At 38.9% G+C, this 19,553-nt stretch overlaps 1 protein-coding gene and 1 pseudogene across 1 annotated transcript in view; both read right to left on the reverse strand.

The window, feature by feature from the left end:
- LOC145255806 (uncharacterized) overlaps window positions 1–19,553 on the reverse strand; it is a 654,582-nt gene that overhangs the window by 147,486 nt on the left and 487,543 nt on the right. The gene's annotated exons all lie outside the window — the stretch shown is intronic.
- On the reverse strand, window positions 15,367–15,521 carry LOC145255925 (U2 spliceosomal RNA; annotated as a pseudogene).

Here is a 19,553-nt window from a genome sequence, read left to right on the forward strand (position 1 = left end):
TCACACCAAGCAAGGTACATTGCTCCTGAGATTTAAAAGGCTACAGAGAATTAGTGACCAGATTTATAGAGCCATCCTAATTAGGGAGTTGTGCAGTAGGATGTTTGTTCACATTACATTTAAATTCCAGCACGGTACCATCAAAGAAACAAGCAGTATAGAGGGAATTCCAAAGGCAAACAGTTTGAAGAAAGATTCTATTAGAGTAGAAAGCTTTTTGCATCTGAGGACCTCTATAGCGAAGGAGTAGAGTTTTAAGGATTGACATGTTGGTTGGGGGTATTTATGTTGGGGGGGCACAAGAGTAGCAAGTTCGTTAGAGAACATTCCATTGAAGTAACTTAAATCAAGCACAAGGGCTTGAACTTGGTAGACAGTGCGGAAATTCGATTAGGGATCCTTTTTAGGACCTTAAATAGGAGAGACCGGTGTTTGATGCACCAGCTAAGATCTAGCAGCAATATCCCATGCATGGGCGAATGGTGATTTTATAGGGATAAAGGATATTAGCAGATGTGAGAAGTTTTGTAACCCGGTAGAAGAAGCCCACATCCGGTAAATACCTTCTTTGCAGCAAGTGTGGCACAATCTTTTTTTTTTTTTTACTCATAATCACCCCCAACAAGGCACATTGCTGCTTGGACATAAGGAGCTACTATTTTGAACCATGCCTAGGAAAGATTAATAAGATGTTGGTTTACATCACATTTAAACTTCTGTACAGCCAGGAAAGCAAGTAGCAGGAAGGGAATTCCAAAATCTAACTGTTCAAGGGAAGAAGCTATTAGAATAGAAAGCTTTCTGGTGAAGGGGTGTGATTTTGCTGCTAAGCAGGTTTGGCGGGGATTTATACGTCGCGGGAGCACGAGTTCATTAGAGCACATTCCATTAAAATATTTGTAAAACAGACAGAGGGATGCAATATTGTAGCGATGGGACAGGGTTTGGAACTTAGTTGACAAAGCGGAACCTATTAGATTGAAGACTCTTTTGTTGAACCCTATCCAAGAGGGCGAGACTAGTGGTAGATGCACTATCCCAGATGGGGCAATAATACGTCTATGTATTTGTCCCAATTCATGTTAGCTGTATTGGGCCGACGAGTTTGAATGTGGTACTTTCAGGTAGGGTGCTATTAGCTATAGGAATTGGAGGTTGGAAAATTTAATCATAATTATTCAAGGAAAAAAGCTTTATGTTGGTAGCATTAAATGTAACTATCCTAATAATAGTCAATCTTGCGTCACACTGAGCCCTTGTGGAGAAGTAGGTAAATAACACTGAGCTTGATCAATGTTAGACGGATAACCATTTGGAAATATCAGTTTGTAGAGATTACCGTCTTTTGTTCAAAGGGTTGATTTGAAAATTCAATACCTTTCTCTCCTGATTTTGGTTGGGAAGGTCCCCTTCAATTCAAGAATATGAAGATAGTTATGATAGACAGTTTCTTTGAGATAATCCCATGGATAAAGATCTAAGGAATTGCAGTCTAATAAATGTAAAGGATTACACCTTCTACTGATGAGACAATCACCAAAGTGTCCCCCCCACATGTCATTAAAAGGTGATAAAACAGTGGAAACGCGCAACTAAAACTTGGTGGACAGTCTATTTATATCAATATGGTTGGATTCGGTTTTATTAACGACTAGCGGGGGTACCCGGCGTTGCCTGGGCGTTTCGAGGTGTGTGTGCTCTTAAATAAAAAAGAAACCGGGGGGGGGGTTAAAAAGTTTTGGTAAGTTGGTAGGATCGAACCCGAAGCCCTGAAGCGAAGTTTGAAAATAAAATGTGAAAAAAACATGAACTGTTCGGCCAGCCAGAATGAGTTACTGAAAGATGTTTGAATTTATTTAAGTAAGAACAAAATTGACAGGTGCCCGCACGGAAGATTTTGTGCGAACGTGATGACGACGTAAGCAATAGCTATTCAGCAGTTGTTTTTAATGAGGTCAATAAGCGAAGTAAAAAAAGAAAACATTAAAACGAACGTTAAAACATAAAAGGGAGGGGAGGTAATCAAAACATCGAAAAAAAAAAACAACAAAAAAAAACTAACGTAAGGCAAACGAACGATGTTAAATGTAAAAATCTGAAAAACAAAAACAAAAAAGAAAATAGAAAACGAACGTAAAAAAAAAACATGTGAAAAATCGCTTAAATAAGCCTGTTTAGATATTAAAATTTAAAAAATCGGTGGGTACCTGGGTGTTTTTGGGTGTGTAGTCGGGGGTGGATAAGCGAAGTAAAAAAAAAAAAACAGAAAAACCAACGTTACGTGAAAAATGGCTTGAATAACACTGGTTTAATATTTAAATTTAAAAAATCGAAAAAAAAAAAAAGACATCTCACACCACGATTCGAACCAACGCGCTAACCAACTGAGCTAACGCGACGTACATGAAATTTAGTCAGTTCTTCAACTATTTAAAGTAAATCAGGTCATGCCGTCATCTGACGCATGCGTAGAACCGGTCCTTGTCACGAGGGGACGATTTTTGTTGACCCCCCTCCTGTCGAAAATAGTCAATTTCGGGGTGAAAAAAATCAACGTTTTTGGCCAATTTTTCGATATTTTTCGGGCGAAGGATGGGACTTCAATATGATACCGAGTTTGTGAATTTTCGATGTGTTTGTCGAAAGTTTTTAGCGGACACACAAACACACATACAAACATACATACACACATTTTCGCTTTATATATATAGATTGTAGATAATAACTGCCATAGTTACCACTTTAACTTAAAACTAAAATCTTTCTACCTTTCAAACCAAAATTTTTTATGATACAGGACTTTTACCAAGAAATATGCATCAATACGATTTGGATTTAACTTGCATCCGGATAAACATTCGATTGGATTTACCGGCAACTGCCACTGAATTTATGGATTTCAATCAAATTTTCAACCAATTCCATTGCACCATCGTACCTTGTGCTTCCAGCAGATTATCCTTTTTTGATACCTACGCATCTATATCATCTTTAGAACATTTCTCCTCTCAAACTTTAAAGCTTTCAAACTATTTGCCTCCAGCAAAAGTATAACTAACCTATATAAATATCATTTTGCTGTTCTTCCTTTGAGGATAAGGATCATTTTCTTGAAACTACATGGAATAAAGAAATTGTTATCTCTATGTTGTATCCCTTATTTGTAAAATAAATATTGTAAATTGTAATTTGCAAAATTGAATTTTCTTTTCATATACCTATACTCTATTTCGAATATTGAGCTTTTTTCATCTGGATAGGATTTTGCTATAAATGTTGGCATTAATATTTATATATTTCATTTTAAGTTTTCAAAATTTTTCAATTATTTAATTTGTAAACCTTAAATCTTTAACTATATAGATATGGTCTGGGGTTCTATTCCTAGAGAGACAGTCAAGCTACGCTGAAGAGAGGTAGGGCCTCGAAACATGCATGTGCGTAGATTACTGTTTTAAAAACAAGAATAAATAAATAAAAACATTATTTGTTTACATCCAAATAAAATATGGGCGATTTTCTAAGTAAAAAGAAAGATCTTAAAGGTGAAGGTACTTAACTGTATTATCATTAAAAAATCAATACTATATATATATGTACCATAATGTGCAGTAATATCTTATAGATAGCGGTCGTTGAAGTGAAATAGAGAGAGGAGCAGTGGGAGGTAGCAGGACTGATGACGTCACGCAGAGATAGCAGCAGCAGAGTAAGACAGGGAGAGTAGAGTGGGAAAGATGTGATGGCATGAATAGAGGAGAAAGAGAGCAGACGATAATGATGAATTTCCACTAGCCGGTGACAGCCCTATGAAAATTTTTTTATGTAAAATGGGAAGCAAAGACAGGAAATAAAAGTGTCTCTCAAAAGAAAGTGAGTTCCAAGTAGTTTTTTCATTTGTTTGGTACTTTGATGGAGTCGACAGACGAGAGGAAGGATGAAATAAGAACGCCTTCTGTAACTATATATATATATATATATATATATATATATATATATATATATATTCACCTTGAAGATATTTTTACTTAGAAAATCGCCCATATTTTATTTAGGCGTAAACAAATAATATTTTTATTAATTTTTTCGAGGCTCTATTCTTTTTATTTTTAAGCAGTAATTTATGGACATATAGATAGATAGATAGATGTATATTTTTCAGTGAAGATATAATTAAATCAATAATTTAAAAATAATAAATTTTAGCAAATCGCAGCATAAACTGGACCTGCGACAAAAAAATGGTAAAAGTGCTACAGAAAATTTCTCATATAGTTTGTGGTTCATTGAACAAAAAAAGGTTGAGCACTCCTGATTTAGACCGTTATTTTACAATTCAGTTTTTAAAAAGGGGAGAGGGAAAGATTGATGCTTTTTTTGTTTAGAGCATTAGTTCAAGAAAAAACGTTTCTTTCGTTTTGAACTCAAATTATTTGTATTCAGTTGTGAGTTGTTCAAAACCAAATAGATTAAAGCATATACATTTTTCCCCTCCAAGAACACGATGATTCTTTTTATTTTTATTTTACCAAACGTTGAACCACGTAAATAGCCATTAATCTTACAGCTCAAGTCTTGCATATTCCAAAACCCAAAAATAAAATACAAAAAAAAAAAAAAAAAAAATGGCCTCAAGCAAAAAAGTTATACGATTGTTAGCATTAATGTTAGAAATTTTTATTTTCTGAGTGTTTTTGGCACCACGGAGCTATTTTCCTCTCTTGAAAAAAAAAAAAAAAATTCTTTGTTCTTGTACGAATACGTTGTTGTCAGAATCGCTTTGGGCATTGCATGCAATGATGCGGAACGTTTAACATAAACATGAACTCTGCACTGAAAACAAATCATTAATCACATTCTACTGTATCCATGTTATTAAAAATAATGGCATATTCTTTTCCATTCTTTTTCAACCTACTAACCATCTCATTAACTGTTATCTATGTCTGGCTTTTAGCCTTAATATGTTACTCAATAATATATATATATATATATATATATATATATATATATATATATATATATATATTCAAAGTGTTCAAATATATCTTGGCTAAATCATCCCACGAAGCAGCAACTTTATGGCAACCTGCCTGCCATATCTAATACCATCAGAGAAAAACGCCTACGATTTGCTGGTCATTGTCTGAGGAGCAAACATAAATTTGTGAGTGATGTATTGCTATGGACTCCACGACACGGACGCGCAAGCAAACGACGACCTAGATCCACGTACATCCAGCAAATAGCACACGACGCCAACTGTGAACCTGAAGATCTGAGGCAGCTGATGGATGACAGTAAACTCTGGAGAGGAAGAATCACATTGGTCCAGGCAAGGAGCCCGTCATGATGATGATGATGATGATTAGTGTTGAGATGGTTAATTGGAATTGGGAATCGGAAAAATCGGAACATTTTAGGGTATCGGAATCAGAAAAATTTGTATTTACTTTCCGATACCAAAACGATTCTTTTATTTATCTTTTTTTTTTTATTTGATTTTGTTTGAAACAAAATCTTCCACAGCTGGTAGTAATTATAGAATACTAAATATTTATTTATTTTAAACTACAAATCAAACTAAAATCTTCAGCTCACCCCACCATGTAAGTGTGTCTTCACGTTTGAGAAAATATATGCACATTTAATATGTGTTTTTACAGTAATCGGAAAAAATAACAACTTTATAGTAAAATATTTAGAGGTTTATAAGGAATCAGAATTGGTAATTGTATCGGAATCAGGAATTTAGTAAGGAATCGGTAATTGTATTGGAATCGGGAAAAATATTGGAATCGTCCCATCACTTATATATATATATATATATATATATATATATATATATATATATAAATGAAATTGGTATATTTAGGCAGCATTTATTCATTCAAGCAAACATTAAATACAACGGAGACACTGTGCTTTATGATTTTTTTGTTTTAACTTTTCGATTTTCCGTATAATCTTTCTTATATCAAAATCGAAAACATTAAAAAAGGTTCCATAGTTGTTACTGTCACGAGCGCTTTCGATTTGTCCACAAATCATCTTCAAGTGTTGCGGAAGTAAAAGTGCGAAGGAGTGAAAATGGCTTTGCCTCGCTACGGTATTAGGGATAGAACTTATGTTAATAGAAATAATAGAGAATCAGTTATTTCATGCGAGGATTTCTTTAATAAAACTAAAGATGTTATAATTATTAAGATTTCTGAGTCTTTCAATTATATTAGAAAGCTCCTAAATTAAACAAAAAAGAAGGTTTTGAAGAAAATAGCATCTGAACTATTATTACAACCGGATGCGATATATAAGACTATTTCGTTCAATGGTATGAATATATTCTCGATATAATCAACACTATATAAGGTGCTATATAAGCCATCTGTGGAAAGTATAAAAAAATAAACAGAAATATCTGTGTAGTCTTGTAGGAAAATAAAGGATTTGATGATATAAATTTACCTGAAATATTAAATAATTCAAAAACCATACAATTACTACCAAATGAGCTACAGACACAATACCAACAACTAATAATTACATATAAACTAGGGCCAACCATACGTAACAAGGTGTTCAATTATAAAAAAAACGGTAGCACATATTAATATAAATGATATTATAAATATTCCAGAATGTGCATATAATTCCTCTCCTTTCTGTAATAATGAGATAAAACATGTAGTTACAGGTAAATCTAAAGATAGTAAAAGAATTCTAAATTAAGAAAACTCTTTACTAAAGGTCCAAATTATAGAGAACCTAAACGCCTTAATTATACTAAGTGCGTTAAAGAAGTAAGCAAAGCACTAGAAAGTTTTATGTCTATGGAAAATAAATATAAATTATTACAGTTTACGTTTGATGCATGGAAGAATAATATACTCGAATTCGTAAATAAAAAGGTTGAACGTATAAAAAAAATTTAAACCCCCTAACCCCCCCCCCCCGAAAAACTAATTCTTTCCTTAAAAATTCAGAAATACTTAAGGAACTTAAAATGCTTTAAGAGAAGTTTATAATAGTTCCCTTTGATAAAGCGGCAAACAATATAGCTTTTATATGTAAAAAATATTATATACAACGTTTTTTGTAAGAAGTAGGAATTATTGATAAAGTTTCAGTACCCTCCAATGATCGGTAATTCATACCATCGGTTTCTACAGGGGGGGGGTAGCTTTTTTCGCCGATATTTCGAAAGTCATTCCCTCTTTTCGATTGTCTAGCCTTAATTTAAACTTATGTCACTTCCGGTCTGACGGTGGTCATAACAGCACAGACATCACGTTTTTTTCCTCGTTTTTTTGCTTCTTCGTGGTACGGGTTCCAGCCTGCCTTCCTACTACCACTTTTTTCTTTTTTTTTGTTTAACACACACCTCCAAACACCCGGGCAACGCCGGGCATCCATGCTAGTATCTATAAAAGTGAAAATGTCTGTGTGTCTGTCTGTCTGTGTAGACTTCCCTACCAAATAACTCTGTCAATTTTCAGTCTACAGACTCAACATTTAACATAAGGGATATTGAGATTTGAGAAAATCTTTTCAATCAGTTTTCGGATGGAAATTTGGCTGTTAAGAGGTTAAAGTTCAAAGATTTGACTCTTGAAAAGTCTACTAAACTCCTCCGCCAATTTTGGGTCTAAACACTTGAAATTTTAGACGTAGGTTACTTGGACATGGATCTTACTTTATAATTAGATTTGAGCCCAAAACAATAAATGTTAATGGGTCATAATTAGGGGCCAAAGTTTTTAAAAAATTGACCTCTGTGGTCTCTATAAAATTACTCAGCCAATTTTTGGTCTAAACATTTGAAATTTTACATACCGTGCATTCAGACACAGGGCAAGCTTTTTAATCGTTTTTTTGCTGAAAATTTGGCTTCCAACGGGTCAAAGTTCTGTGAGACTAACCGTAGCCCTCGGCGCAAGAGGGTCCGTGTGTGCCTGGCGTGTGGGGTGGTGGCTGATCCTGTGGTCGGGGCAGCGGAAGAAAGAGTTTCAAGATGGCGCCTGCCTGCTTTTATTAGAGACGGAATCTCGCAGGATCGCGCGAGATCTCGCGGGGATGCAAATTAGCTAGGCCATCTTGAGTAATAAAAATCGGTCCATTGGAGGTGCGAGTCAGTCGGGTTCTGACGTTCGTGGCGATCAGTACAGTGACCGTTGGGTTCCGTGTCTATTCGTGCAGTCAGCTGAGCTTTGTAAGTTGCCTTCGCGCCGTGGCTGTGATTGTTTGTTGGTTTGCTGTGTGTTGCTGTGGTTCTTCAGTGAAACGCTTCGTCGCCCACGACGAGTCTCACCGTCTCCTACACAAGATACTCTTACAAGCTATTTCGGCCTCCCCACTCCGAACTTGGTTTTCTTTTCTTCAATGGCGGATAGGTTCGATCTAAAATTGATACCGGAATTCGACGGATCCGACCCGGTACTCAGCTGGGTTGAGAAGGTCGAGTTACATTGTCAGTTGTCCGGCGTGAAAAATGTCGAGCGCGTGATTCCTCTGCGGCTGACCGGCGGGGCCTTCGCTGTATATCAGCAACTCAGCGCTGAGGAGAAGTGTGACTACTCGAGTATCAAGGCGGCGTTGTACAGGGCTTTCGCCACTGACCCCGCCACTGCATGGGAGCAGTTTGAGACGAGGTCTATACGCTTGGGCGAAACTGTGGACGTGTATCTCGCCGAACTTAAGAAGCTGACGGTGTTGTTCGGCGGTCTTCCCGAGAGGGCCCTAGCCTACAAATTCCTGTCAGGACTCCCCGCTGGAGCAAAGCAGCTCCTGCGAGCAACCTCTACCATGTCCTCACTACCGCTGAGTGACCTAGTGGACAGAGCCAGGACAATAATGAAGGACGACTCGACGGTGCAGGAAACGGTAGTCGCTGTCGCACAGGCCCCACCAAGTGGCGAAGGACCGTCTCAGGGACCCAGCCCGCAAGGTGATGTCATCTGCTACAGATGCAACGGGCGGGGCCACATGGCAAGAAATTGTAGAAGGCGATCGACGGCTGTTCGCTGCTACCGCTGTAACAAGACTGGGCACATGGCCCGAGACTGTGCGGGAAACGGGGACGGGGACAAGGTGCCAGTGCCGACCTCTTCCCCGAACAGAAAATAAACAAGGCGCTCCCTGTCATTCAGGTCCGAGTTAATGACACGTTATGTTCAGCCCTCCTTGATTCCGGTTGCTCCCGCACCATAGTGTGTGCGGACTTCTATCGGGCGTGGAAAAAGAAGAACGTCAGGATAACTACCATCACTGGAAAAATACGAATGTGTTGCGGCGTGGGTGTGGTACACATTCGCACAAGAACTGGGAACTCAGCCAACGTCGAAGCGCTGGTGACACGCGAAAAACCGCTGAGTTTCGACCTGTTGCTAGGCTACGATGCCATCAAAGCCCTGGGCGGCGTGCGCATAACGCGCGCTGGCGTTGTAGAGTTTCAGGATAGGCCCCCGGTGTGCGCAGCACTAAGAGTCGACCAGCCGGACTTCAGTGCGGAATTCGATGACCAACAGAAGGCGTGGACCGCCACTTGGAGGTGGTCAGAAGACAAGGAACCGGCCAAACTACAAAACAAAGTGGCAGAGTACCGTATGCCCGACCAGATAAGGCCTGCATACGAAAGCGAGCTCCGTGAATGGATTAAGAACGGTTGGCTGATTCCATACCCCTACGACAAACTTGGACCCCCCAAGGGCCTGATACCGCTGATGGCAGTTGCCCAACCTAACAAGTTAAAGGTGAGGCCGGTAATGGACTACCGTGAGTTGAATGCGCACGTTGATGCGTTCACAGCGGACGCCGACGTCTGTGCCAGCAAGCTTCGAGAGTGGCGCCGGCAAGGGTCCAATGTGTCCCTACTGGACTTGAGAAAAGCATATTTGCAGGTCCGGATCGGCGAGGCGATGTGGCCTTTCCAGACAGTGATGTTTTCCGGGAAGAGATACTGTCTTACGCGACTCGGATTTGGGCTAAACGTAGCACTCCAGATAATTAAGGCTATCGTCAATGCCGTGTTGTCACAAGAAGAATGGATCAGAAAGGGAACATCGGCGTATATTGACGATATATACGTGAACGAAGATATCGTGTCCTCTTCGCGCGTAAGATCCAAACTTGCCGAGTTTGGTCTAAACTGCAAGGACTCTGAGCGGCTTGAGGATGGTGCCCGCGTATTGGGCTTGAGCGTTCAAGAGGAGCGAGGGATCCTGAGGTGGAGGCGTGGAACCGCAGTTCCCGACGTACCCGACGTTTACACAAGACGTGCCGTGTTCTCCCTGTGCGGGAAACTTGTGGGGCACCTTCCAGTATGCGGATGGGTTCGTGCAGCGACAGGCGTCATAAAAAGGAGGGCAAATGCGGTCAGCAAAGGCTGGGACGATGAGATAACCGACGAACTATTGGTTCGAATGTTAAAGGAGACCGTCGCTAGTGTGAAAAAGAATGACCCCGCCACAGGGGACTGGTGCGTGCAGGGAGACAAACTGAGCGTGTGGGTGGACGCAAGTTCTCTAGCGATCGGTGTAGTTTTGGAGAAAGATGGGGCCGTAGTTGAGGATGCCTGCTGGCTGCGACCGGCGAATGATGCTGCCCATATCAACCTGGCAGAACTCGACGCTGTAATAAAGGGCATTAACCTGGCACTTCAATGGGAAGTGAAGAAACTGCGTGTGCACACCGACTCACTTTGCGTGCACCACTGGGTGTCGGACACACTCACGAGCAAGGCCAGGGCACGCACCAAGGCAGCCAGCGAAATGCTGATAAGACGGAGGCTCGAGACTGTGAAAAAACTGGTGACGGAGTACAACCTGTCCGTAGACGTAGTGCTCGTTGCCTCGGACTACAACCTCGCCGACAAGCTCACTCGGGTACCACGGAGATGGTATGAGGCTATGAAGAAAGAAGCTAAGCCATTGCCTCTGTGTGCTGCCTCCGTCGAGGAGGACGAAATCAGGAAGATACATCACGACAGTGGGCACCCCGGAGTGCAACGGACCTACTACTTTGTGAAGTTGGCTAGACCATCAATACCAAAAAGCGCAGTAAGAGCAGTGGTCAGGGAGTGCCAAACGTGCCAGTCCATCGACCCCGCCCCAGCCAGATGGCGGAAAGGACAGCTGGGAATGGACGCGACTTGGAGTCGGTTGGGTATGGATATAACCCACTACGGCAGCCAACACTTCCTCACGCTGATAGACCGCGGGCCAACGAGGTTCGCGATTTGGCGCCAATTGGCAAGGCAGGATTCCACCAGTGTCATCCACGAATTGGAATCCATATTCTACGAAAGGGGGCCGCCTGAGGAGATCCTCACAGATAACGACACGGCGTTCTGCAGCAGGGAATTTAGGCATTTTATGGACAACTGGGGGATCCGCCTTCGACACCGATGCGCGTATGTGCCGAGCGGCAATGGCATAGCGGAGCGATGCCACCGAACCGTGAAGAGGATCGCGGCCAGGAAGAAGTGTACGATCGCGGAGGCGGTTTACAGATACAACACAACGCCTAAGGACACCGTGACTGGCGGCAGTGCGCCTGCTGATGCGATTCATCACTACCACGTGCGCGTCAAGGACGTTGAAGTGTGTCTACCCGACCAACGAGAACCCCAGGGGACGTACCAAGTGGGAGACACCGTCTGGGTGAAGCCACCCGGCGGCCGGTGCACCAGCAGCTTTTGGAGGGGGCGGGTCACCGGCGTCATCAGTGAACAGGCCATACTAGTCGATGGTACTCCGCGCCACGTAAGGGATGTCCGGCCCGCTCTAAGCGCTGACCAATCGGCAAGCAGTGGAAGTAGCGAGTCATCCGACGATGAGCGATGGATCCAACCCGTGCCCCACGAACCTGGTGACTCAACTGCGAGCAGTGGAAGGAGCGAGTCATCCGACGATGAGCGATGGATCCAACCTGTGCCCCATGGACCTGATGACTCAACTGCGAGCTCTAATGCTGATGCTTCCGATGCCACTTCTGAGAGCTCCGATGAGGAAGTCCCGGCAATACCCCTCCGCAGGAGTGCTCGAATCAAACGGCCACGTCCGCCGTGTCACGTATGTGATCTGGAGACCAGGGGGGAGTGTGAGACTAACCGTAGCCCTCGGCGCAAGAGGGTCCGTGTGTGCCTGGCGTGTGGGGTGGTGGCTGATCCTGTGGTCGGGGCAGCGGAAGAAAGAGTTTCAAGATGGCGCCTGCCTGCTTTTATTAGAGACGGAATCTCGCAGGATCGCGCGAGATCTCGCGGGGATGCAAATTAGCTAGGCCATCTTGAGTAATAAAAATCGGTCCATTGGAGGTGCGAGTCAGTCGGGTTCTGACGTTCGTGGCGATCAGTACAGTGACCGTTGGGTTCCGTGTCTATTCGTGCAGTCAGCTGAGCTTTGTAAGTTGCCTTCGCGCCGTGGCTGTGATTGTTTGTTGGTTTGCTGTGTGTTGCTGTGGTTCTTCAGTGAAACGCTTCGTCGCCCACGACGAGTCTCACCGTCTCCTACACAAGATACTCTTACAAGTTCTAAAGATTTTACCTCTGCGGTCTCTGGCAAACTATTAAGCCAATTTTGGGTCTAAACATTTGAAATTTTACATAAAGGGTATTCAGACATGCAGCAAGCTTTTTAATCCGTTTTTGTACAAAACTTTGGCAGGCAAGAGGTCAAAGTTGAAAGAGTTGACCTTTGCAGACTCTACCAAACTCCTCCACCAATTTTGGGTCTAAACACTTGACATTTTAGGTGTAGATTACGTGGACATGGGTCAAACATTTTAATTAAATTTGAGCCAAAAACAATAAATGTTACGGGATCAAAATTGGGGTCAAAGTTAAAAACAAAAAAAAATTTGACGTCTGCAGTCTTTACCAACTTTTCTCTATGGTAGTTAAGGAAGCCTATTATATAGAAAGGCATTACCATACATATTTACACTTTTTAATATAAACATATGCACATAAAGTTATGAACAGTACATAGGGCCCGAGCAAAGCCGGGTGCAACTGCTATAAAAGAATCTTTTTTTCTCTGCCAGTTTTGGGTCTAAACACTTGAAATTTTAGATGTAGGTTACTTGGATATGGGTCAGACATTTTAATTTGATGTGAGCCCAAGACAATAAATGTTAAGGGGTCAAAATTAGGGTCAAAGTAAAAAAAAAATTTTTTTTACCTCTGCGGTCTCTACCAACTTTTTTCTATGGTAGTTAAGGAAGCCTATTATATAGAAATGCATTACCATACAGATGCACACTTTTTAATATATATACATATGCACATAAAGTTATGAACAGTACATAGGGCCCGAGCAAAGTCGGGCTGAACTGCTAGTATTTGATAAAAGAAACTTTCCTCTTTCAAATAGTTCTTATGCCGCACAAAGATAGTACCTGCCTTGTATTTACGTTTTATGAAACCATTATGCCAGAGTTTCTGAGAATAGCTTGCGTTACCTTAAAATTAACAGATTTTATACCACCAATCTATAGCTTAGTAATAAGAATGATTAGTACGGCACAATCCTGTTGACACACCAGTTCTTGCCAGATTACCGAAGTTAAGCAACATTGAGCCTGGCCAGTACCAGATGGGTGACCATTTGGGAAGGCGAGGCGCTGTATGTACCTTCTGGGAAGATTAGGAATGGGGCCAGCACCCTCACTCTGTAAAAAGAACTCCTCGCTACAAAAACGTCTATAAAAAAGTTGTGGATGGCCTATGCCCCTCCAGGGGATCAAGGGCTATGGAATAAGGATGATTAAACAATAATATTTAACAGTTAAATAAAGCATTTGTTCGTTATCCTGATGCTTTTGAATCGTATAAAATTAACCAGAATATATGATTAAATCCAAAACTATACTAGTAATGTATAAAATTTATTTATATTAAAAAAAAAGTGTGTATTTATAAAAATATTTTTAACTTTTATATATCTTTAATAGATAAACAAGAATGAAAATGCATAAAGTAATAATAATAGTAGAGGGTGAAAAGTAGTCAAATGGATCAATCCTAATCTTATAAATATAACATTGGTAAATTAAAAAATATATTCATTTTGAATTTAGAAACACAAGTAAGGAAGACATCTTTTTATAACATGAATAGGTTTACCAAATTAATCATGAGTCGGTAACTAGATCCAATATCTGGACCATTTTTTGTTCTTGCGGTTAAGGGAGGTGGTGTTCGATCAACACTGCTGGGGAGCCACGATTTAATATGCTGTTTTGCTTTTAAACCCCAGAAACAGTGCTTCATGGTAAACAACTGATGATCCCTTAAATTGACATTAGGACTATTGTGAATTCGAGAGAACAAGTTGATGCCGTGATTGCCGGTGATTAAATCACTTACTAACTAAATAGTTTTCCAATGAATGATAAAAAAAAAATATATAAAAATTAAATAAATTCTTTGATATAGTTTTAAAGGTTAAAAAACTTCCAAGACTATATATATATATATATATATATATATATATATATATGTGTGTGTGTGTGTGTGTGTGTGTGTGTAGTGGTCCTCTTGTATTGCCTTTTTTTTTCTTAAGAGTCACCACTTTTTGTGAGAAAGGGAAATCATAGATTGGAGTTCAGTCGAGCACTGGCCATGATTTAAAACCGACGGTACTAATGTTTTCCTGACTTTCTGTAAAATTTTTTAAGTAAATATCATGCCTTAATATTGAATTCTTCTTTATAATCAAGAACTTTGCTGGAGGTTCCCCTCCCCTCCTCAAACAACATACAGTTTATATATATATATATATAAGAGAGAGAGAGAGAGAGAGAGAGAGAGAGAGAGAGAGAGAGAGAGAGAGAGAGAGAGAGATAAATAGTGTATGGGATGATAAGGGAGAGAGAGTGGGTGGAGGGGAAGAGAGTAAGGGAACACTGATTGAGGATACATTCTTCAGCAATGAGTCCAATAGAGGGAGGTCTATTATGGTTTCTACTGGCTGAGGTATAATTCTATCCAGTCTCAGAAGATCCATGCTTCCAGACTTTACCTTCTCCTTGCTAATCGGGACTGCTCACGCTTTTTTTTTTTTTTTTTAAAAAAGGTCAGAGCATGCTAATTCTAGTGCGCTGGTTTTTAAAAACCATGCCTGGCCTTGTGCCTTACCTGGAAAGAAAGTAAATAAAATACTGATCCAACGGGTTATAGGTGGCTGAGTGCAAAATAAATCCACGTATCAGCATTTATATACACTAGCGGGTCCTGTGGAAATTCCACAGCAGCATCTTTAATATTAATATTGCTGCTGGGCATTCTGTTGACGTTCAGTGTGAATGGAGACCCAGCGATATTATTGTACCTATTTACTATGCCTCCCCACGGGACAGAGTTAGACACCAGGGTCGTTTTTTAACGTGTAGAAAAGGTACAAAAATAAAAATTGTCTCAGTCGTGAAGAACCTCTCCTCCACCGAAAGAGAACAAGAAAATGAAGTGCAGCATCTGAAGAACAGATACTACACCTTGATCTTGACCAAAAGGCCAAGAGAGATATTATTGTAGCCCTTTTGTTAAAACTGTAAAATTATTTATCCAAGTAATCTGATTAATGTAATGTCAGAACATATCTGGTTATTACGGTTTATCTCCAATATCCTTATAGGAGTCTGTGACATATTTCCATTGCATGAACGCCCTACGTGAATGGAAACCCCACGATATCATGATACCATCTTTAGACAGAACAAAAACTACACTTGGATCCTAGCCAAAAGACCAAGAAGGTATTATATATTTTAGTTTCATGTATGCTCCAAAAGTGACATCAGTTATCATTTATTTTTATTTAATTTTTTTTTTTTTTCTTTACATTGCGTGTTTGGTGTTTGGGAAATCCTATTTATTGGAAGGGAAGGTGGAGAGTACTAACATGCTGCGAATATTAAGTTAGCATATTTATATACTAATTTAATGTTCGTGGTAGGTTGTCGCCTTCTGTCCTTCTTTTTAATAAATAGGATCTCCCGATCGAATAATTCATAATCTCGAAACCGTGACACACATAAATTATTCGATCGGGAGATCCTATTTATTAAAAAGAAGGACAGAAGGCGACAATATAATCTCGAAACCGTGACACACATACACAACGGTCCTGGATATGACCTAAAACTATATCCGATGTTGAGGCCCCACCTTGCAGGCCTTGGGGAGTGTGGAGCCACCTTTTAATTTCCATTGCTCCCAGGTCCACTCTGACCCAGAGTGGTAGTACCTGTTAGGATCCCAACTATGGGTTAAATAGAATCCGACTTAAAAAACAAATATACTCCATTAAAAATCGTTCCTCAAAATAACTAGATTCGGCATTAAATAACCTGAAAAGCGTTGATATGCCGTAAAACAAAAACAACAACAAAACAGCAACGTGACACGCATAAGTACGTTAAAGGCACTACAGTATTGATATACAGATTCACGTTCTGCATCATTATTTTTTACAAGAAAAATGGATTTTTTTTTTACATTGGAATGATGAGGATCGGTTCATATTATTTTTTGCTGTTAAAAATCCCAAAAGAATCGTCTGCTCTATACTCCCCTGCTTTATCTCTCACCCGACTCACGATACTATTTTATTTTTACTCATATTTTCCTCTTTATTTTAAGCGGCCATTAGACATTTTGCACATAGTTAAGTTACTATAATTAAAAGATATTCAATTAAAAAAAATTTTCTTTGTCATTTTTAATTGAAAGCCATATTTAATTTTAGAATAGTTTCTGATGGGTAGCTAATCCGTATAAATCCTGAGATGAAAAAAAAGAAAAGAAAAAAGAGTTTCAGATGGGTAGCTAATCTGTATAAGTCCTGAACTGTAAAAGTTTGCAAACGAAGGCCAAGATTCTTTCTCATATGGACATAAAAAATTATGTGAGAATTCTAAAATATCCAGTATGTTTTATTGAGTGATTCTGGTTTCTGATTGGTTGCTAACAGAGCATGGCTCCATTTGATTGGTCAGTTCCTATCGCCAGTGTCTATAAATAGAATCTACCAATTATCTTTAATAATACTCTTTCATTATGTAAAAAAAAAATTGCAACAGTCTTTTATTATATTATTTTATTTATTTGAAAATTGCGTTTTTGTTATATTTCTGTTTTTTATTTTTGAAATTTTGGCTTTTCATATTTTTTTTCTGGAATAAATTTTTGTTTTTGTTTCTAAGAAATTTCTTATTTTTATTTCTGGGAAATATTTTTTTTTTTTTAAATTTAAGAAAGCAAAATTTAGGAAAAACACAAATATTAAAAAAAAAAAAAAATCTGCTAAGGATGTAATCACATTGACACACTAGTTCTTGTTAGGTCACAAAAGTTAAGTGACTTTGAGCCTCATCTGTACCAAATAGGTGACCGTTTGAGAACACTAGGTGCTATATGTGGAAGGATGTTAAAACCTACCTGCAATGATTGCAAAACCTAATGTCCCCATCTTTCCTAACTGGGATATAAATGCGACTGGAGACTGTTTGTGAATTTAATATCCATAGGAGGTTCCTCCTTTGGAAGAAGCAAGATCGACCCGCCAAGAGTGATCGCTACTTCATTTCGTTTTTGTTTACTCTGTTTATTAAAAGTAATTTACCTCAGATTTATCATAATGCAGCAAAATTGGATGCGAGTGTGTAAAAATGTAAAAATAATGTTAAAAACGGGATTTTCCACATAAAGTTAGAGCAAGCTGAAAAGTGGAAAATTCCATTAGAATTAAAGATTAGAATTAGAACTATGTGTCAGGATATAACATCACTGACAGAGACTGAAGTGAGACTGCTATGGGGTAACCTGGTATTGCCTATTTCAGGAATTAATGGACTTACCCAGGCGCTGTATGTCGCAGGATGTCAACACCTATCTGCAACAATTGCAAAACCAAACGTCCTTGGATATACATGTAATTGAGGGCGGTTTGTGAAATTAATATTCCCTAGAAACTTCTTCTTTTGGGGGAATCCAGTTCAAACTGAGCAGGTTGAATGTCACACGAGCTACCAAGCTAGGTTGCTAAGAATCTTATGTTTTGAAAGTCATAACAAATGTTTTTTTTTTGTTGTTTTTTTTTTTTCCTGGTTTTATAACATATCAAACCCATTTTATGCAATTTAATATATCCAATGCAGTCTATGCGCATTATGGTTCCACAAAAATGTGTACTGGCTTGTCTGGAAAGCTGGTCTCAGATCGTGGCCTTCTTAAAAAGAAGGCCATTCCATTGAGTTTCATTTTTCTGCTGACGTCACAGTGGTTGGTCCTAAGCATATAAACAACACACTTCAAAGGGAACGGTCACATGCTACATGTAGACATATGACGGTGGTAATTTCTGTTAAATTTTTTCATCTTTAAATCTAGTGATTCTTTGATATATATATATAAAAAAAGGGATACTTATGTTTGTCTTCCTGTCGTTTTCAAGATGGAAGCGTGATTGCGATTTGAAGATAAAATTTTGCAAAAACTCGTTCAGACTAAAATTCAAGATGGATGACAAACCTGTTTTGATAGGAAACTATTGAATGTAAAATAAGTACTTGATTATTTTCTCTAAAGTTTGAATTTTTCTTTTTTACACAATAAAAGCCTGTAGAACATAAAACGTTTTGCGTGTCCTTATACAAAATTTTAATTTAACTTTTTAGCATATATAAAATTGAATATTCATGTCCACCTGTCGACACCATTTCTTCTTTTTTTTTTTTTTTTTTTACAATTTGTTAGCAATAAAATATTATCGATTCGAACGCCATTAAAATTCTTTCTCTTTGTGTAAAACGAATGTTTAAGGTTTATTTATGATTTTTTTTGTGCCAAAAAGTTCTTTGTGTGTAATAAACTTCTAAAACAGTTCAAATATGTTTGGTACAAGAAAAAAAACAAACAAACAAAAAAAACACTATTAAAATATTAACTTCGTGTTATTTCAGGACAAGAAGTACAATTTGAACAAAGTAAAATGAACAATAAAATAAATTTGTATATACTTATTTCTGAATAGTTTTTCGCTTTTATAATACATACAAAGTTATTTATTTATCTATCGTTTTCATCTTTTAAACTATTTAAAAGGGTAGCTACTTCCAAAAGCAAAGCCTCCTATTTTTTAAATTTTTAATTAAAAAAGTTAAAGAGCTACGAAGACGGGTATGGTACCATTAGAATGAGCGACCGTTTGTGCTCCAGAATTTACTTTGCTACATAGTCACCACCATTCCCCATTCACTTTTGCCATGAATTCAGCGATGCATCTCTGCTTCGGATGCACGACCATGACAGAGATTTCTTTCTCAGAGTCTAACACCGTCAATATCTGCAACAGAGAGATGAAACTTTCAGACTATGAATGCATAAGTTCAGTCATCATGACAATGCAATTTGCAATCTCCTCTCATCCATTCAGAAGAAATAAAAAAAATAGGAGGCATTACTTTTGGAACACACTCTTGTATCATTTGTTTTTATTTGTTTACTGTTTGTTCCCTTAATTCATAAGTGAAGCTCCTTGGCGTTTTAAATATAGATT

The sequence above is a fragment of the Euprymna scolopes genome, chromosome 31 (assembly GCF_053919585.1).
Source record: "Euprymna scolopes isolate OS-2025 chromosome 31, ASM5391958v1, whole genome shotgun sequence".
Classification (NCBI taxonomy): Eukaryota; Metazoa; Mollusca; class Cephalopoda; order Sepiida; family Sepiolidae; genus Euprymna; species Euprymna scolopes.